Here is a 20,718-nt window from a genome sequence, read left to right on the forward strand (position 1 = left end):
GTGGGCTGGCCCGTGCTGCCCCTGGGCCCTCGCCTCTTCTGAGCCCCAAACTCACCTCTCTCCTGAGCCCCGGTCACTTCCCTCGACGGACTCTTGCCGCTCCTTTGCTCCTCCTGCTGTGCCTGCCCGCAGTGCAATCAGCGATCTGGCTTTGTAGACATCACCCTCCTGCAGCAGCGCGCGCTGCTCCCTGCAGTGGTATACCGCCGCACGCTGCTCCCTCTAATGGCCTTGCAGGCCGGGACTGCGACGATTTAACAACAAGCTCACACAAGCAGCAATGGGATAATGACCAGATAATCTGTTTTAATGATACTGATTGAGGGATAAATATCCGCCAAGGCACTGGGGATAACGCTCCTGCTCTTCTCCGAAACAGTGGCACGGAATCTTTTAAGTCCACCTAAGAGGATAGATGGGGCCTCGGTTTATCCTCCGCCAATGCAGCACGCCCTCAGTACGGCACTGAAGTGTCAGGCTAGGTTTTGTGTTCAAGTCTCTTGAGTGGGTCCCATGACCTTCTGACTTAGAGCCAAGAGTGCGACCCACTGAGCCACGGCTGAAACTGGAGAGTTAACAGTTTATGAGCACGTACAGGGCCTGGGAAAAGGAGGTGGTGGGGTGGGCGGAGAGGGGAGGAAAGAACCAAGGGGAAAGATAGGTGATGGGGTGGATGGCAGGAGCGATTCAATGACTGAAGGGATGATGGTGCAAGGCAAAAGGGGGATGGTGATGAGACAAGTTAAGAAACAAAAGATATGTCTAGAGAGGTTGTAAATGTTAACAACAGCAATTTGTCCACCTGCCCCAAACTGGCTCTCATTTTATCGATCAACCTTGACGCACCAACCACAACTTGCATTTATATAGCAACTTTAATGTAATAAAACGTCCCAAGGCGCTTCCATGGGAGCATTATCAAAAGAAATTTGACACCAAGCCACATAACACTGATAGATGACCAAAAGCTTGGTCAAAGAAACAGGTTCCAGCAACACTGGCTGTCCAAGCAAATAAAAGCGATGGGTGTAGTCTAATGTTGTTGAACTCAGTGTTGTCTGCAGTTACCTCCTTACACTAGAATGAATGTGCTGGTGTTTCTGGAATGTAATATTGTGCTTTATCTGTCTCAAGTTTGCATTGCGTCAAGCTTCAACCCCCAGATTGACATTAACAAGGGTCACATACGCTATCTACCCTTGTCAGTTCATGGGTTAAATTATTGCTAACATCCAAATACAACTTATGTATGTGTTGTGGAAAATGATTTAGTCATGTCTGAGCTGCTTTAGTTGACATGCTGGATTTTCCCCGTGCAACAACCTCCAGGCCAAGTCCTCAATAAATAAAGGGAGGACTCCCACCTAGAGAGCACTCCACTGGAGACTCCCGCCTCCTCCGGACAGCAAGATAGTGCGCCATGGCGTGTCCGGATGGCAGACGAGGATGGCAAAATGGAGAATGTGCAAGAGCAGCCCGTACACGAATCTGTTCCGCGCAGAACTGAAAGGCACAGACGCGATTTCCCGGAGATGGCTCAAGCTGTGAGGCGCCGGCTCCTGAGGGAGGTTTCGGGGTCTGGCGCTGATGAGGAATTCCATCCGGATGGGGGTCAGTTCGGGCGGGATCGCCCCACGTGCTTGAGCCTCCTCAACGCACCTTGTGGAGTCAGGGCCCAGTGCCCATTTTTAGCGACTCGATGGCATTGGCCACGAGTCGTGCCAGCTCTTCTGGCGCTATCCAGCCCGCTCCTCCACCATCCAGCAGGTCCCTGACCCTGGTCACCTTGCCAAACACAGCCCTCTCGTCCGCCTGCCACCTGAAACCGTGCTCGTGGAGATACGGATTCCTGAGCAGCGGCTCCCGAAGGACAGCCGCCACTCTGGACGGGGGAGAACTGCGCTTGGAGGCGACCTTGCTCCAGACCCTGATGAGTACATTACACTAGGTGCCGGCACAGACGAGGCTTTCTGCACACATTTCCCAAATCCGTAGCATCCACTTGAGTTACAATGAGACTGACCTCGCAGATGCACCATCTGTCACGTTACGGCAGTGCTTGCTTGGCAATCAAACAGTGTCTCTGTGTGCTATACGGCAGTTTTGCTTTAGGAAGCGCTATGAAATTCTTATCAGAGCCAGGAGGAAAGACTGTCCAGAATTGTACTTTCAAGCGTTATGTTAGCATAATGCGGCTCATTAGCTCCTGACTGGGAATCTAAGCGATGAGCCCTTTGATCCCACACTGAATCTCTGTAAGTTTCATGAGCTTTTAATCACACCAGATGTCAAACCTCATGACTGATTCAGGGCTGAGACTGATTTGATTCATCATCAGATCTGAAGGAATATTAACGGGCATCTTTTGAAAAGATTCTCGGCTGTCGGCTCTTCTGTATCACTTGTCAGGGTTTATCTGAATAACGTTCACATGTATCTTTAAAAAAGAAAGTGAAGATTTGCTGCTAGTTAGAGAGGAATATCTTCCTGGTCCAGTCAGAATGAGCAGGTTCTGCAATTATAATGGGACCACTGGATGAATGGCCAGGTCTGGACCTACCCAAGTCTGGCACAGTGTTAAAGTTGTTGCTTCTTCCACCAAAAGTAGTCATCACACATAAAGGAAGAATAGAAAAACAGAATATTTTTTAAATGATGAGAAACTTTTAAATGTTGGTGTTCAGAGAGATTTAGGTGCCCTAGTACAAGAAACACAAAGCTAGCATGCAGGTACAGCAAGCAATAAGGAAGGCAAATGGCATGTTGTCCTTTATTGCAAGGGGGTTGGAGTACAAGAGTAGGGAAGTCTTGCTACAATTGTGCAGGGTCTTGGTGAGACCACACCTGGAGTACAGTGCGCAGTTTTGGTCTCTGTATCTGAGGAAGGATATACTTGCCTTGGAGGCTGTGCAACGAAGGTTCACTAGATTGATTCCTGGGATGAGAGGGCTGTCTTATGATGAGAGATTGTGTAGAATGGGCCTATTCTCTCTGGAATTTAGAAGAATGAGAGGTGCTCTCATTGAAACATACACGATCCTATAGATGCTGAGAGATTGTTTCCCCTGTAGTGTCCAGAGCTACGAGGCACAGTCTCAGGATAAGGGGTCAACCATTTAAGACAGAGATGAGAAGGAATTTCTTCACTCAGAGGGCTGTGGATGCTGAGTCTCTGAATATATTCAAGGCTATGATAGATAGATTTTTTGGAGTCTAGGGGAATCAACGGATATGGAGATCGGGCAGGAAAGTGGAGTTGAGGTCGAAGATCAGCCATGATCTTATTGAATGGTGGAGCAAGCTCAAGGGGCCGTATGGCCTACTCTTCCTCCTATTCTTATGTTCTTACGTTCTTATAATGGGTGCTGCACTTTAGTGGGGATGTGGGTAACACATTGAACCTTGACCTCATAACCAATGAGCAAAGACAGTATAGGGGAAGGGGAGGGTGAGGAGTTGATCCGTTATATGGCATTAAAGGTAGCCATCATATGTTCCCTGATAGTCTGGCATTGATTGATATCTTTCCTGAAAGCATTACTTCATAGTATTGCCATTGTCTTGAGATTGGGATGAAAAAGTGGCTCAGTTAGAACTACTCTTGCTTCTGGGCCAAGGGTCAAATCCCAACATCAGTCCTTGAACACATGACCTGGATGTTCATTCCCATGAGGTACTGGTGGAGCGCTGTGCTATCAGTGGTACCACCATTGGGATTGACATGTTAAACCGAGTTCATGTCCACTTGTTCTTACGGTTCAGGTGGGTATTACTCTATTCAAACATGGACAAGGTGTTCAGCCATTTTTCTGCCCAATATTCCTCCCTGAACCAACACCACCAAACCAACTGATTGTTCATCTCATTGCTCTTTGTGTGGCATTGTTTGAACAGAATGGCATTTGCCTTCATGGCACGGCACTCCAAAAAACAATTGACTGTATGAAGCTCTGTAAGACACGGTACGGCGCTAAATAAATGTAAGTATCGTTATAAAAAGAACAAGACGAGTTAATGATACTGAGCATTAGTCAATTCAAAGACCAAATAAAAAGAATTGAACAAGAACTATTACACAGATCAATCCATAGAGTTGGAGGTGGCTTCACACTGCTCCATTAGATGACTTGATCCATTAATTACAGTGCACTTTCCATTGATTTATAGACAAAATCGCATCACGTTGATGATGCAAGCTATGTGCGGTGTGGGCTAATCTGTAAGATGTCTGGAATATGCAGCTTCTATTGTTTTTCCTACTGTTTCATGAAGTTGCTTTTTTCCTACTGCCACCAGCGCCATTGGATGGCCGAGGCGGTGGGGCCAAAGGTGACCTCTTACCTTTTTATTTCTTTTATTAGTTCCGGGATGTGGGTGTCGCTGGCAAGACCAGCATTTATTGCCCATCCCTAATTGCCCTTGAGAAGGTGGTGGTGAGCTGCCTTCTTCAACCGCTGCAGTCCCTGTGATGAAGGTACTCACACAGTGCAGTTAGGGAGGGAGTTCCAGGATTTTGTCCCAGCAATGATGAAGGAACGGCAATATACTTCCAAGTCAGGATGGTGTGTGACTTGGAGGGAAACTTGCAGGTGATGGTGCTCCCCTGCGCCTGTTGCCCTTGTCCTTCTAAGTGGTACAGGTCATGGGTTTGGGAGGTGCTGCCGAAGAAGCCTTGGCGAGTTGCTGCAGTGCATCTTGTAGATGGTACACACTGCAGCCACGGTGCGCCAGTGGTGCAGGCTGAGTTTCCCAGGCCTCGGGAAACCCGGCAGCTGAAGGGAGGTGAGAAGGGCTGGATCCGTCAGGCAAGTGGCTTTACAGCACTGTTTGTGGGCCTGGAGGAGCAGGATTACTTCCCTTGGCCCACCAAGCTTCCCTCTTTACCCCCCTGCGAAAGGCCGACTCCAGCCCACCAATAGGAGCTCTGTGATCAACTGACTTCCCCAGCAATGTCCGACTCACTCCATCCCATCCCCCCCGCCGATGTCCGACTCCCCTCGCTATCCCCACCTCGATGTTAGACTTACCTCCGATCCGCTCCCCAGTTGCTCTCCATCCCAACAGCCAGCCAACGGCCATCGGGCTGGAAACCTGTTGAACAAGTTCAAAACAGGTCCCGCCATTAAATTCGGCAGGACCTGTGCGAAACACTCACTTCCGGGCTTCCTGTCCACAAATCCTCCCCCCCCCCCCCACCACCCCCTGCTCGCTTTCTGCCTTGGAGCTATTAGCGGGGCCTTTGTGTCCCACCATGCTGTGAGGTAGTGCTTCGGTGCGTCATCGTGATACACCAGTAGACTATTGGCTTCCACTTGGACAACACTAAGCCAAAGTGACTTTACAATCCAGGCCGACTTGAACAACCTACCACCAACCCGTCTCAAATCGAGAAGGCCATTTTGGACCGTCGCCGAAACCCTTCAGCGATCTCCCCTTGGCCTTGATGACCGATGGCGAAATGCTTGGAAGAACTGCGGCATACGGAAAGGATTCCTTATGGAGGAGCCCACAGTACAACCTGAAGGATCAAACCTTCCTCACAAACAGTGGACAACCATCAACTGCCTCAGAAACTGTCATGGTAGATGCTGCCACCTTCTCCATGGAAGGAAGATTAAAGCAGCCCCATCATGCGACTGTGGAGCTGCTAATCAGACCCTGGAGCACATCAGTGAGCTCTGCTCGCAGAGGGAATTTGCAGGCGGCCTGCAAGATATCCACACTGTTACACCAGAAGCTTTGGCCTGGATATCGGACTTAGATATTGACATTTGATTGTGCTACTACCATATAAGAGAAGAAGTGAGTTTACCGTGGCTACTTGCTGAAGTCGTGTCTTGGCTGTACAGCCTTCCATTGCTTTTCATTTACGAACTGTAATTGCTTTGCTGATAGATTGCACACTGCCGTTCCCAATCCACCATTTTATTGATAGTTCGTTGACTCGTAATGCAATTTATGGAAACTGTAACCCGGTGACACGTTCATTTCAGTTCACTTTGTTAATCTACATAATTTAAAGTTTTAATCCCGAACCTGGAAGGTGATAGATAACCTCATGCCATTCTTACAGCTGCGAACATATGTTAACACATAATAAATGCAACGGCTTGAATTAATGCAATGGAATAAGAAGGAATGACGAATCAGTATCTATTTGTTACACAGTGAATCATCCATAAAAACAAAAGTACCAGAATTCGCTGGTTGAAATCTCTCAACTTAAACTCAAGAGGCTGCAGCTGTCCAAAGAGATAAGAAGCACGGGCCATCGTGAGAGGCCAATACCAATACGACGAGCAGCTCTGACTGCACTGTAAGACCACACCTGTGTCAAAGGCCTTTGTAAGGTCAAAGAAAGCCATGTACAAGGGTTGGTGCTGTTCCCTGCATTTCTCTTGCAGTTGTTGCGCCGTAAAGATCATGTCCATTGTACCCCATAGTAATCCGCATTGTGACTCCGGGAGGAGCTCTTCAGCCACAGGGAGAAGACGGTTGAGGAGGATTCTAGCAATGAATTTCCCAGTGGCTGACAACAGGGAGATTCCTCTGTAGTTGCCGCAGTCGGACTTGTCCCCTTTTTTAAAGATGGTCACGATTATTACATGATGATGATGATGTGATGATGAACTGAACCCGAATGATATGTCTGAAATAATCACAAGCTCTGCACAGGAAGCACAAATGCAACTAAGAAGTGGGGAAGGCAGTTTAGGTTTTTAATGGGATAGATTTTCACTTTGGGCAGCAATCAGAGTGTATAGCACTTTTCACAACCACTGGACATCTCAAGTCGCTTTATAGCCTATGAAGTACAGTCACTGTTGTAATGTGGGAAACGCGGCAGCCAATATGCACACAGCACGCTCCCACAAACAGCAAATGTAATTCCCCTATTGAAAAAAGGAGGCAGACAAACAGTGGGAAACTATAGGCCAATTAGCTTAACATCTGTCGTTGGGAAAATGCTGGAGTCATTTAAGGGTAGCAGAAGCAGGACATTTGGAAAAGCATAATTCAATCAAGTAGAGTCAGCATGGTTTTATGAAAAGGAAATCATGTTTGACAAATTTGCTGGAGTTTTTCGAGGATGTAACGAGCAGAGTGGATAAGGGGGAACCAGTAGATGTGATGTATTTGAATTTCCAGAAGGCATTCGACAAGGTGCCACATAAGAGGTTACTGCACAAGATAAAAGTTCATGGGGTTGGGGGTAATATATTAGCATGGATTGAGGATTAGCTAACTAACAGAAAACAGAGAGTCGGGATAAATGGGTCATTTTCCAGTTGGCAAACAATAACTAGTGGGATGCCGCAGGGATCGGTGCTGGGGTCTCAACTATTTACAATCTATATTAATGACTTGGCTGAAGGGACCGAGTGTAATGTAGCCAAGTTTGCTGATGATACAAAGATGGGTGGGAAAGCAAATTGTGAGGAGGACACAAAAAATCTGCAAAGCGATATAGACAGGCTAAGTGAGTGGGCAAAAATTTGGCAGATGAAATATAATGTAGGGAAATATGAGATTATCCACTTTGGCAGACAAAATAGAAAAGCTAATTATAATTTAAATGGAGAAAAATTGCAAAGTGCTGCAGTACAGAGGGACCTGGGAGTCCTTGTACATGAAACACAAAATGTTAGTATGCAGATACAGCAAGTAATCAGGAAGGCAAATGGAATGTTGGCCTTTATTGCAAGGGGGATGGAGTATAAAAGCAGAGAAGTCCTGCTACAACCGTACAGGGTATTGGTGAGGCCATACCTGGAGTACTGCGTACAGTTTTGGTCTCCGTATTTAAAGAAGGATATACTTGCATTGGAGGCTGTTCAGAGAAGGTTCACTAGGTTGATTCTGGAGTTGAGGGGGTTGACTTATGAAGATAGGTTGAGTAGGTTGGGTCTGTACTTACTGGAATCCAGAAGAATGAGAGGTGATCTGATCAAAACATATAAGATAATGAGAGGGCTTGTCAAGTTGAACGCAGAGAGAATATTTCCACTCATAGGGAAAACTAAAACTAGGGGGCATAGTCTCAGAATAAGGGGTTGTCCATTTAAAACTGAGATGAGGATGAGTTTCTTCTCTCAGAGGTTTGTAAATGTGTGTAATTCTTTGCCAGAGAGCTGCAGAGGCTGGGTCATTGAATATATTTAAGACGGAGATGGACAGATTTTTGAGCGATAAGGGAATAAAGGGTAATGGGGAACGGGCAGGGAAGTGGAACTGAGTCCATGATCAGATCAGCCATGATCTTATTAAGTGGTGGAGCAGGCTCAAGGGCCTGCCCCTGCTCTTATTTCTTGTGTTCTTGTGTATGACGAGATCATCTGTTTTAATGATGCTGATTGAGGGATAAATGTTGGCCAGAAATAGTGCCATGGGATCTTTTACGTCCATCTGAGTGAGCAGACGGGGCCTCGGTTAAACGTCTCATCTAAAAGACGGCACCTCCGACAGTGCAGCATTCCCTCAGCTCCGTACTGGAGCCTCAGCCTAGGCTTTGTGCTCAAGTCCCTGGAGTGGGACTCAGGGCCTAAGTTTCACTAATAAAAAATAATGGTGCTTACTTACCTGGGCGCCTGTTTTTTGTTTGGCCCCTCAGCGCTGAACATAAAAATCTAAAGTTTTCTTCCACCATGCTCACTTTCTGGCGTCGGCGCTACCCGAGCTGATCTCGGAAGGCGGGGCTTCCAGTGTGCGCCGGAACCGCATGGTGTGTGTGGACCTTCGGCCTGGGATAGCAGCTGGCCATGTGGGTGGAGGACCTTCGGCCAGGGGCTAGCAGTGCCTGCAGTCACCGTCGAGGAGACTAGGCAGAAGGCTGCACTGGATGGCAAAAGAAGAAGACTCCGATTTGTCTGCTGCTTTTTCAAACTTGAAGATTTAAAAAAGTTTCCCTGCACTTTTGGAGTGATTTTGGGCAGTGAGACCATTGCTGGAAAAAGGTAAGGATTTTTAATTTTTTTTTTCCAGCATTCATTTATCATCGCAGGAACATCAGTATTGGTAAGTTTGTATTTATTTTTATTTTTATAACTGCCATACAGTTAGTATTCGCTTTTTAAATTACAGGCAATTCTCAATTATCCGGGTCCTTCGGGGATTGGGTTATGCCGGGTAAATGATTTCTCCGTTAGAGTGATTAACATTATAAAGTTAAAACCCGATGCCTTCCGGGCCGAAATTTTAAACCCATCTAAAAGATGGCACCTCCGACATTGCAGCATTCCCTCAGCTCTGCATTGGAGTCTCAGCCTAGTCTTTGTGCTCAAGTCCCTGGAGTGGGACTCAGGGCCTAAGGTTCACTAATAAAAAATAATGGTTTCCCGTTGGATCCGTGTGCGGATAATCGCAAGTTGCCTGTACTTAAAAGTTTATTTATAAGACACGGGGAGTCCTTTTGGCTGGGGTTAGGAGTGAGCCAGCGCAGATTTCTCTAACTGCAGGTAAGGGTTTTTCCTACAGCACTTCTAGGGTCTGTGCGCTGGTTTCAAAAATGTTGTTCTTGTGGAAAGTTGGCCTTATGCACAGAAATGGGCCGCAATCATCTTTTGCAGGTATACCAGCGTCAGAATGTATGGCGGCAAACATTCTGCCGTTGGTAGTAGACACCGGCGCCCCGACATTGGGGAATCTTTGGACTGAGTTTCGGCACCAAAAAAATTCACTGGGTGCCAAAAAAATGTCGCCCAGTGATGGGCAAAATTGGGGCCATAAATCTACAACCTTCCGACTCAGAGGCGAGTGTGCTACCCACTGAACTACAGCTGAGAACCTGCAGGATTTTCATTCTATTGAAAGGGATTGAATTAATATAAGGCAGGTTCTATGAAGGGCGACCCTTCCTACTCAATTCCTTCCGAGGCGGTTAAGATGCTGATCTACTCCAATGACACCACAGGGGGTGGAAACTATAGAAACACAGAAACATAGAAAATAGTTGCAGGAGTAGGCCATTTGGCCCTTCGAGCCTGCACAATCATTCAATAAGATCATGGCTGATCTTTCACCTCAGTACCCCTTTCTTGTTTCTCTCCATACTTCTTGATCCCTTTAGGGTCACATCTAACACCCTCTTGAATATATCCAACAAACTGGCATCAACAATTCTCTGCGGTAGGGAATTCCACAGGTTAACAACTCTCTGAGTGAAGAAGTTTCTCCTCATCTCAGTCCTAAATGGCTTAGCCCTTATCCTTAGACTGTGTCCCCTGGTTCTGGACTTCCCCAACATCGGGAACATTCTTCCTGCATCTAACTTGTCCAGTCCCGTCAGAATTTTACATGTTTCTATGAGATCCCCTCTCATCCTTCTAAATTCCAGTGAATACAGGCCCAGTCAATCCAATCTCTCCTCATATATCAGTCCAGCCATCCCGGGAATCAGTCTGGTGAACCTTCGCTGCACTCCCTCAATAGCAAGAACGTCCTTCCTCAGATTAGGAGACCAAAACTGAACACAATATTCCAGGTGAGGCCTCACAAAGGCCCTGTACAACTGTAGTAACACCTCCCTGCCCCTGTACTCAAATCACCTCGCTATGAAGGCCAACATGCCATTTGCTTTCTTAACTGCCTGCTGTACCTGCATGCCAACCTTCAATGACTGATGTACCATGACACCCAGGTCTCGTTGTACCTCCCCTTTTCCTAATCTGTCACCATTCAGATAATAGTCTGTTTCTCTTTTTACCACCAAAGTGGATAACCTCACATTTATCCACATTATACTTCATCTGCCATGCATTTACCCACTCACCTAACCTATCCAAGTCACTCTGCAGCCTCATAGCATCCTCCTCGCAGCTCACACTGCCACCCAACTTAATGTCATCCGCAAATTTGGAGATACTACATTTAATCCCTTCATCCAAGTCATTAATATAGATTATAAATAGTTGAGACCCCAGCACCAATCCCTGCGGCACCCCACTAGTTACTGTTTGCCAACTGGAAAATGACCCATTTATCCCGACTCTCTGTTTTCTGTTAGTTAGCTAATCCTCTATCCATGCTAATATATTACCCCCAACCCCATGAACTTTTATCTTGTGCAGTAATCTCTTATGTGGCACCTTGTCGAATGCCTTCTGGAAATCCAAATACATCACATCTACTGGTTCCCCCTTATCCACTCTGCTTGTTACCTCCTCGAAGAACTCCAGCAAATTTGTCAAACATGATTTCCTTTTTATAAAACCATGCTGACTCTGCTTGATTGAATTATGCTTTTCCAAATGTCCTGCTTATGCTTTCTTCATAATGGACTCCAGCATTTTCCCAACGACAGATGTTAAGCTAATTGGTCTATAATTTCCCACTGTCTGTCTGCCTCCTTTTTTCAATAGGGGAATTACATTTGCTGTTTGTGGGAGCATGCTGTGTGCATATTGGCTGCCGCATTTCCCACATTACAACAGTGACTGTACTTCATAGGTTATAAAGCGACTTGAGATGTCCAGTGGTTGTGAAAAGCGCTGTACACCCTGATTGCTGCCCAAAGTGAAAATCTATCCCATTAAAAACCTAAACTGCCTTCCCCACTTCTTAGTTGCGTTTGTGCTTCCTGTGCAGAGCTTGTGATTATTTCAGACATATCATTCGGGTTCAGTTCATCATCACATCATCATCATCATGTAATAATCGTGACCATCTTTAAAAAAGGGGACAAGTCCGACTGCGGCAACTACAGAGGAATCTCCCTGTTGTCAGCCACTGGGAAATTCATTGCTAGAATCCTCCTCAACCGTCTTCTCCCTGTGGCTGAAGAGCTCCTTCCGGAGTCACAATGCGGATTCCGTCCACTACGGAGTACACCGGACATGATCTTTACGGCGCAACAACTGCAAGAGAAATGCAGGGAACAGCACCAACCCTTGTACATGGCCTTCTTTGACCTTACAAAGGCCTTTGACACAGGTGTGGTCTTACAGTGCAGTCAGAGCTGCTCGTCGTATTGGTATTGGCCTCTCACGATGGCCCGTGCTTCTTATCTCTTTGGACAGCTGCAGCCTCTTGAGTTTAAGTTGAGAGATTTGTCAAGCATGATTTCCCTTTCATAAATCCATGTTGAATGGACCGATCCTGTCACTGCTTTCCAAATGCGTTGTTATTTCATCTTTAATAATTGATTCCAACATTTACCCCACTACTGGTGTCAGGCTAACCAGTCTATAATTACCCGTTTTCTCTCTGCCTCCTTTTTTAAAAAGTGGTGTTACATTAGCTACCCTCCAGTCCTTAGGAACTGATCCAGAATCGATAGACTGTTGGAAAATGATCACCAATGCATCCACTATTTCTAAGGCCACTTCCTTAAGTACTCTGGGATGCAGATTATCAAGCCCTGGGGATTTATCAGCCTTCAATCCCATCAATTTCCCTAACACAATTTCCCACTTTATAAAGATATCCTTTAGTTCCTCCTTCTCACTAGACCCACTGTCCTCTCGTACATTCGGAAGGTTATTCGTGTCTTCCTTAGTGAAGACAGATCCAAAGTATTTGTTCAATTGGTTTGCCATTTCTTTGTTCCCCATTATAAATTCACCTGAATCCGAGTGCAAGGGACCTACATTTGTCTTCACTAATTTTTTTCTATTCACATATTTATAAAAGCTTTTGCAGTCAGTTTTTATGTTACCGGCAAGTTTCCTCTCATACTCTATTTTCCCCCTCCTAATTAAGCCCTTTGTCCTCCTCTGCTGAATTATAAATTTCTTCCGGTCCTCAGGTTTGCTGCTTTTTCTGGCCAATTTATATGCCTCTTTGATTTAACACTATCCTTAATTTCCCTTGTTAGCCACGGTTGAGCCACCTTCCCCATTTTATTTTTACTCCAGACAGGGATGTACAGTTGTTGAAGTTCATCTATGTGATCTTTAAATGTTTTCCATTACCTATCCACCGTCAACCCTCTAAGTATCATTTGCCAGTCTATTCTAGCCAATTCATGTCTCATACCATTGAAGTTACCTTTCCTTAAGTTCAGCACCCTAGTCTCTGAATTAACTATGTCACTTTCCATCTTAATAAGGAATTCTACCATATTATGGTCACTCTTCCCCAAGGGGCCTCGCACAACAAGATTGCTAATTAGTCCTTTCTCATTACACATCACCCAGTCTACAATGGCCAGCCCTCTAGTTGGTTCCTCAACATATTGCTCCAGAAAACCATTCCTAATACACTCTAGGAAATCCTCCTCCATTGTATTGCTACCAGTTTGGTTCACCCAATCTATATGTAGATTAAAGTCGCTCATGATAACTGCTGTACCTTTATTGCATGCATCCCTAATTTCTCATTTGATTCTGTCCCCAACCTCATTACTACTGTTTGGTGGTCTGCACACAACTCCCACTAGCGTTTTCTGCCCTTTGGTATTCCGCAGCTCCACCCATACAGATTCCACATCATCCAAGCTAATGTCCTTCCTTACTATTGCGTTAATTTCCTCTTTAACCAGCAACGATACCCCACCTCCTTTGCCTTTCTGCCTATCTTTCCTAAATGTTGAATACCCCTGGATGTTGAGTTCCCAGCCTTGGTCACCCTGGAGCCATGTCTCCGTGATGCCAATGATAACATATTCATTAATTGCTGCCTGTGCAGTTAATTCGTCCACCTTATTACGAATACTCCCCGCATTGAGGCACAGAGCCTTCAGGCTTGTCTTTTTAACACATTTTGCCCTTTTAGAATTTTGCTGCAATGTGGCCCTTTTTGATTTTTGCCTTGGGTTTCTCTGCCCTCCACTTTTACTTTTCTTCTTTCTATCTTTTGCTTCTGCCCCTATTTTACTTCCTTCTGTCTCCCTGCATAGGTTCCCATCCCCCTGCCATATTAGTTTAACCCCTCCCCAACAGCACTAGCAAATACTCCCCTTTGGACATTGGTTCCGGTCCTGCCCAGGTGCAGACCGTCCGGTTTGTACTGGTCCCACCTCCCCCAGAACCGGTTGCAATGTCCCAGGAATTTGAATCCCTCCCTTCTGCACCACTCCTCAAACCATGCATTCATCTGAACTATCCTGCGATTCCTACTCTGACTAGCACGTGGCACTGGTCGCAATCCTGAGATTACTACCTTTTGAGGTCCTACTTTTTAATTTAATTTAACTTCTAGCTCCCTAAATTCGTCTTGTAGGACCTCATCCCGTTTTTTACCTATATTGTTGGTACCGATATGCACCACGACAACTGGCTGTTCACCCTCCCTTTTCAAAATGAAACAAACTTCACAGGGAGTCGGTGGAAGCAGATAATGTCAGCAAATTCATGAGAGAAATGGAGCTGTATTTGATAGAGAACATGACTGAGGGTTCTGTGAAGATAGTCCATCACCAAAGCTGTGTAATTGCATCTCCATGATATCACCTTTCTTTCTGTGCCCTTACCTCACCCCCACTTCCATTGAAAGGGCGATCCGTGCCAGAGTCGCCTCATGATTGGATTATCATAGATTGGTTACAGCACAGTCGGAGGCCATTTAGCCCATCGAGCCCATGCCGGCTCTCTGCAAGAGCACTTCAGCCAATCCCACCCCACCCCGCCCTTTTCCCGTAGCCCTGCAAAAAATGTTCCTTCAGGTACTTATCCAATTCCCTTTTGAAAGCCACGCTTGAATCTGCCTCCATCACCTTTCAGGCCATTCATTCCAGATCCTAACCACTATCTTATGTAAACTTGAAGGGGAAAGACTTGCAGGGCTATGGGGAGAGAGAGAGTGGGCCTAATTGGACAGCTCTTTTAACGAGTCGCCACAGCCATGATGGGCTGAATGGCCTCCTTCTGTTCCGTGTCATTCTATGATCCTTTCTGTTCTTCCAAGCTCCACCCTACGCAAATGCCAAATCATTCAGAATTCCCTGCCACCGACTGTCCCATACTAAATCCCACTCGTCCATCACAGCATTAACCTGCGTTGTTCCCTCGTACAACACGTAGACTTCAAGATGCTCATCGTTGTCTACAAATCCCTCCGTGGCCTTTGCTCTACTCTACATTCTCCTTCCACCTAAACTTTGTGTTGAAATCAAAAGCTGGGTTTTAATTACCTTGTGCCTGCTGCGAATGGGGCATGTGGGGTGTGGGGTGGGGGCGGTGTGAGGGGGGGGCGGGAGGTATTAAAATCATCATCATCATAGGCAGTCCCTCAGAATCGCGGAAGACTTGCTTCCACTCCTGAAGTGAGTTCTTTGGTGGCTGAACAGTCCAATACAAAAGCCACAGACTCTGTCACAGATGGGACAGATAGTCGTTGAGGGAAGGGGTGGGTGGGACTGGTTTGACGCACGCTCTTTCCGCTGCCTTCGCTTGATTTCTACATGCTCTTGGCGTTGAGACTCGAGGTGCTTAGCGTCCTCTCGGATGCACTTCCTCCACTTAGGGCGGTCTTGGGCCAGGGACTCCCAGGTGTCAGTGGGGATATCGCACTTTATCAGGGAGGCTTTGTGGGTGTCCTTGTAGTGTTTCCGCTGCCCACCTTTGGCTTGTTTGCCATGAAGGAGCTCCAAGTAGAGCATTTGCTTTGGGAGTGTCGTGGTCGTGTCCGGCATGCGAACTATGTGGCCTGCCCAGCGGAGCTGATCGACTGTGGTCAGTGCATCAATACTGGGGAGGTTGGCCTGGACGAGGACACTGATGTTGGTGTGCCTGTCCTCCCAGTGGATTTGTAGGATCTTGCGAAGACATCGTTGGTGATATTTCTCCAGCAATTTGAGGTGTCTGCTGTACATGGTCCATGTCTCTGAGCCATACAGGAGGGCAGGTATTACTACAGCCCAGTAGACCATGAGCATGGTGGCAGTTTTGAGGGCCTGGTCTTCAAATACACTGATTTCCTCAGGCGGCCGAAGGCTGCAGTGGCGCACTGAAGGCAGTATTGGATCTTGTCGTCGATGCCTGCTCTTGTTGATAGGAGGCTCCCAAGACATGGGAAGTGGTCCACAGTGTCCAGGGCTGCGCCATGGATCTTGATGACTGGGGGGGTGGTGAGGACAGGCTGGTGGAGGAGCTTTGTCTTACGGATGTTTAGCGTAAGGCCCATGCTTTCGTGCCCCTCAGTAAATACGTTGACAATGTCCTGGAGTTCAGCCTCTGTATGTGCGCAGACGCAGGTGTCGTCTGCATACTGTACCTCGACGACAGAAGTTGGGGTGGTCTTGGACCTCTCTTGGAGACGGCACACATATATAATGTGTGATATATTAAAATATAGGCAGGGTGGCACTTACTGGAGCCATGCTGCTCACGACCCCAATTTTAGACAGCGTATTTTGGGCAGAGTGCGAGGCCCTCACCCCGGCCAGGCAAGGGCCTCGCTGAGATTCAAAAGTCGGGGCCTGCTGTATGTCATTCAGACCGCGGCTAGATTTTAACCGCCAGCTTCGGCGGGGGAACCCGATGCCGAGGATCAGTCAGCTCCCAAAGCGGGCCAACAGCTTTAGTTATATAGAATTCACATCTTTCAAATTAATAAAAATGGAATTTAATTAATTACTTAAAACAAAAATTAAATTTTTTGAAAAATAAATGTACATATTTTAAAGGGTCTAAAAATAAACTTGCCTTATTTAACTGGATTTTAAATGTTGAAATTCATTTTTTTAATGTCTTTTTCTGTACTTTAAGGGGCCGAAATTGCTCACCACTGGAAACGGGAGGGCGCACTTTGTTTTTTTTTTCCAGGCGGACATAGTTGTACATAATTGGGTGGAAATGCGGCGGTAAGCTCTCTGGAGGGGGCGGAGGTTGTATATTGGGGTGGGGGGCGGTGTAGTGTCCGCTGCTTTCAGTCACCAGCGTAGTGCTGATGATGTCATCACGGCACTGCCATCACCATGGCTCTCCCCTTCACTTAAAGGGGGAGCCTGCACCAGTTAAAAAGTTCGATCCACTGGGCCACCAGGGAGGGTTTCGGCCGGGCCAGGCTGCCTGTTGGAACATGCAGCGACCCCCCTCCCCACCGGCACGTGCCAATCTCATACCCGTGGGGAGCGTGATTTCAGGCCCATAATGTTTATGACTAAACTGTTCTGCTATATATTGCACACCGAGCTTTAGATCAGAGTTGTAGGGCTGAATTTTCACCACCATTCTGCACCGTATTTTTGGGCCTACGTTGTTTTTTCTGGAGTAGACTAAGATCTGCACGCTTTGCCAAAGTTTCTGCGCCGTCCTAAACTACTTACAGACGATTATTTTAGTTCCCGATTTTTTGACGTCACTGGGGGTGTCGGCTGTGCCATTTCTGATCATTTAAGCCAAGTTGGCCAACTAGAATTATTTAAAAAAAAAAACGGCGCAGTGCACCGTTCTGAAAAACCTTACCCGCAGTTAAGAAAATCGGCGCAGAGAAGACGCCATTGTTTTATCGGAGCTGAAGACACGGCACCGGCACCGGGGCGGGGGGGGGGGGGGGGGGGGCGGGGGTGTGTCTGGGATAGCAGCACCACTAGGGCTCGACATAAAAGCGGTAACCTACCTGCATCTGTCTTGCTGCATCTTGTGTGCTTCACTTTGCAACCTCGGCCCTTCAGCGTATCCCTGGTTATCCTGGCAACCTCAGTTTTTTGGGCGCAGACCTTAAGCTCCACCCACGCAGCTTAAGGACAATCTGCGCCGCTCAAAAATGAAAGGTTATGCCAGCGAAACTTGGAACTTTTTTGGGGGCGGATTCAGCCACTAAAAAAATCGGATGTACCTTTACAACTGCGCCAAAAATCAGCCATGTGGAAAATTGGCCCCATAGTGTTGGAATTTTCACTATCAAAATGTGCTGTAGAAAAATGCACCATTTGCTACCTTGGTTAATCAGTTGCCATTTAACAACCTCTTATATTTGCTTTACTATAGTATATTGTACTGTTTGATATGAAGGGGCATTGCTAAACACACACAAGGTGAACATTTTGTCAATAAATATCCTGGCGACATAACATTATTTTCAATATGATTTAATTCAGCTCCTTTAGATGATATATGCTTCCTTTCACTGTCCTGAAGAAATATAGTGGGATCAAGCCCTACAAAAGCCCTATAATTAAAAATTTGTAGGAGTCTACAGCACAGAAGAAAGCTATTTGGCCCATTGTCTCTGTGCCGGCTCTTTACTGGAGCAATCTAAAACTATTCCCAAAGCTCTGCTCCCTCCTGATAGCTTTTATCTTTCTCTGCTTCAAATATTTATCCAATTTTCTCTTAAAAGATGCAATGGTTTCTGCCCCAACCACTCCCTGTGATAAAACATTCCATGTTTCAACAATCCCCTATTGTAAAGACATTATAAGAATATAAGAACGTAAGAAATAGGAGCAGGAGTAGGCCATTTGGCCCTTTGAGCCTGCTCTGCCATTCGACAAGATCATGGCTGATCTTCTACCTCAACTCCCCCTTCCCGCACTATCCACAAATCCCTTAATTCCCTCAGTTCCGGCCGACCCCTCATTCTGAGACTGTGACCCCGTGTTCTAGATTCCCCAGCCAGGAAAAACATTTTCTCAGCATTAATTCTGTCAAGCTCCTTAAAAATATTATATGTTTCAATGAGATCACCTCTCATGCTTCTAAACTCTAGGGAATATAGGCTTAGTCCACTCAATCTCTCCTCATAGGACAATCCCCCCATCCCAGGAACCAGCCTAGTGAACATTCGCTGCACTCCCTCTAAGGCAAGTATATCTTTCCTTAGATAGGGAGAAAAGAACTGTACTCCAGGTGTGGCCTCACCAATGCCCTGTATAATTGGAGTAAGACTTCTTTAGTTTTATACTCTACTACCTTGTAATCATCATAGGCAGTCCCTCGAAATCGAGGAAGACTTGCTTCCACTGAACAGTCCAATACGGGAACTACAGTCTCTGTCACAGGTGGGGCAGACAGTGTGGTTGAAGGAAAGGGCGGGTGGGGAGTCTGGTTTGCCGCACGCTCCTTCCGCTGCCTGCGCTTGTTTTCTGCATGCTCTCGGCGACGAGACTCGAGGTGCTCAGCACCCTCCCGGATGCTCTTCCTCCACTTGGGGCGGTCTTTGGCCAGGGACTCCCAGGTGTCGGTGGGGATGTTGCAGTTTATCAAAGAGGCTTTGAGGGTGTCCTTGTAATGTTTCCCCTGCCCATCTGGGGCTCGCTTGCCATGTAGGAGTTCCGAGTAGAGCACTTGCTTTGTGAGTCTTGTGTCAAGCATGCTTTGTAACAAAAGCTAATATACCATTTGCTTTCCTAATTTCTCCTAATTATCCTCCTCACTCTCTTAGTAATCATTTTAAATTGATAACCCCTTCATCAGTGATTCCCCAAACCAGATGAAATAGTATTTCCCTATTCTCTCGATCCCTTAATAACTTTTTTTAAAAAGCTCTATTAAGTCTCCTCTGTTTCAATAGTTTCCGTATTTCAAGTCTCTCCTCTTAACCATAGTTTCCCATGTCTGGCATCATCTTGATCCATCTATGCTGTAAGCTCTGTATGGCATTAATGTCCTTTTATTTAATCAAACACCCAGAACTACACACAATACTCTAGACTGTGGGCAAACAAAAGCTTTGTGTAAACCCATCATTATATTTTTACTCTTGTAATCTATGTCCCCATTTGTAAAACCCAAGACTTCATTTGCCTTTTTATGGTTTGATGTGTCTGCACATTCACTTTCAGCCGATTATATAATTGAACTCCTGTGTCCCTCGATTCATCCACACCCTTCAATGTCTTTCCATTGAGTGTATCCACTCTTGCTCCTCGCACTATCCCATTTCCATCTCTCGGATGAGACATTAAACCGAGGCCCCGTCTGCTCTCTCACAGGTGGACGTAAAAGATCCCATGGCACTGTTTCAAAGAAGAGCAAAGAAGTTATCCCCTGTGTCCTGGGGCCAATATTTATCCCTCAATCAACATAACACAAACAGATTATCTAGTTATTATCACATTGCTGATTGTGGGAGCTTGCTGTACACAAATTGGCTGCTGCGTTTCCCAGAGTACAACAGTGACTACACTCCAAAAGTACTTCATTGTCTGTAAAGTGCTTTGAGACATCCGGTGGTCGTGAAAGGCGCTATATAAATCCAAGTCTTTCTTTTATCCTCTCCCAGCTACAGATCCCAGTAAATATATCTTAGGAATTGCAGTTAATTATAAACTTTGCCAAGTAATAATAATAACAGGAAGAAGAAGAGGAATAATGAGAACATAGAAACATAGAAAATAGGTGCAGGAGTAGGCCATTCAGCCCTTTGAGCCTGCAACGCCATTCAATGAGTTCATGGCTGAACATGCAACTTCAGTACCCCATTCCTGCTTTCTTGCCATACCCCTTGATTCCCCTAGTAGTAAGGACGACATCTAACTCCTTTTTGAATATATTTAGTGAATTGGCCTCAACAACTTTCTGTGGTCGAGAATTCCACAGGTTCACCACTCTCTGGGTGAAGAAGTTTCTCGTCATCTCGGTCCTAAATGGCTTACCCCTTATCCTTAGACTGTGACCCCTGGTTCTGGACTTCCCCAACATTGGGAACATTCTTCCTGCATCTAACATAGAAACATAGAAACATAGAAACATAGAAAATAGGTGCAGGAGTAGGCCATTCGGCCCTTCTAGCCTGCACCGCCATTCAATGAGTTCATGGCTGAACATTCAACTTCAGTACCCCATTCCTGCTTTCTCGCCATACCCCTTGATCCCCCTAGCAGTAAGGACCTCATCT

The sequence above is a fragment of the Pristiophorus japonicus genome, chromosome 13 (genome assembly GCF_044704955.1).
Source record: "Pristiophorus japonicus isolate sPriJap1 chromosome 13, sPriJap1.hap1, whole genome shotgun sequence".
Classification (NCBI taxonomy): Eukaryota; Metazoa; Chordata; class Chondrichthyes; family Pristiophoridae; genus Pristiophorus; species Pristiophorus japonicus.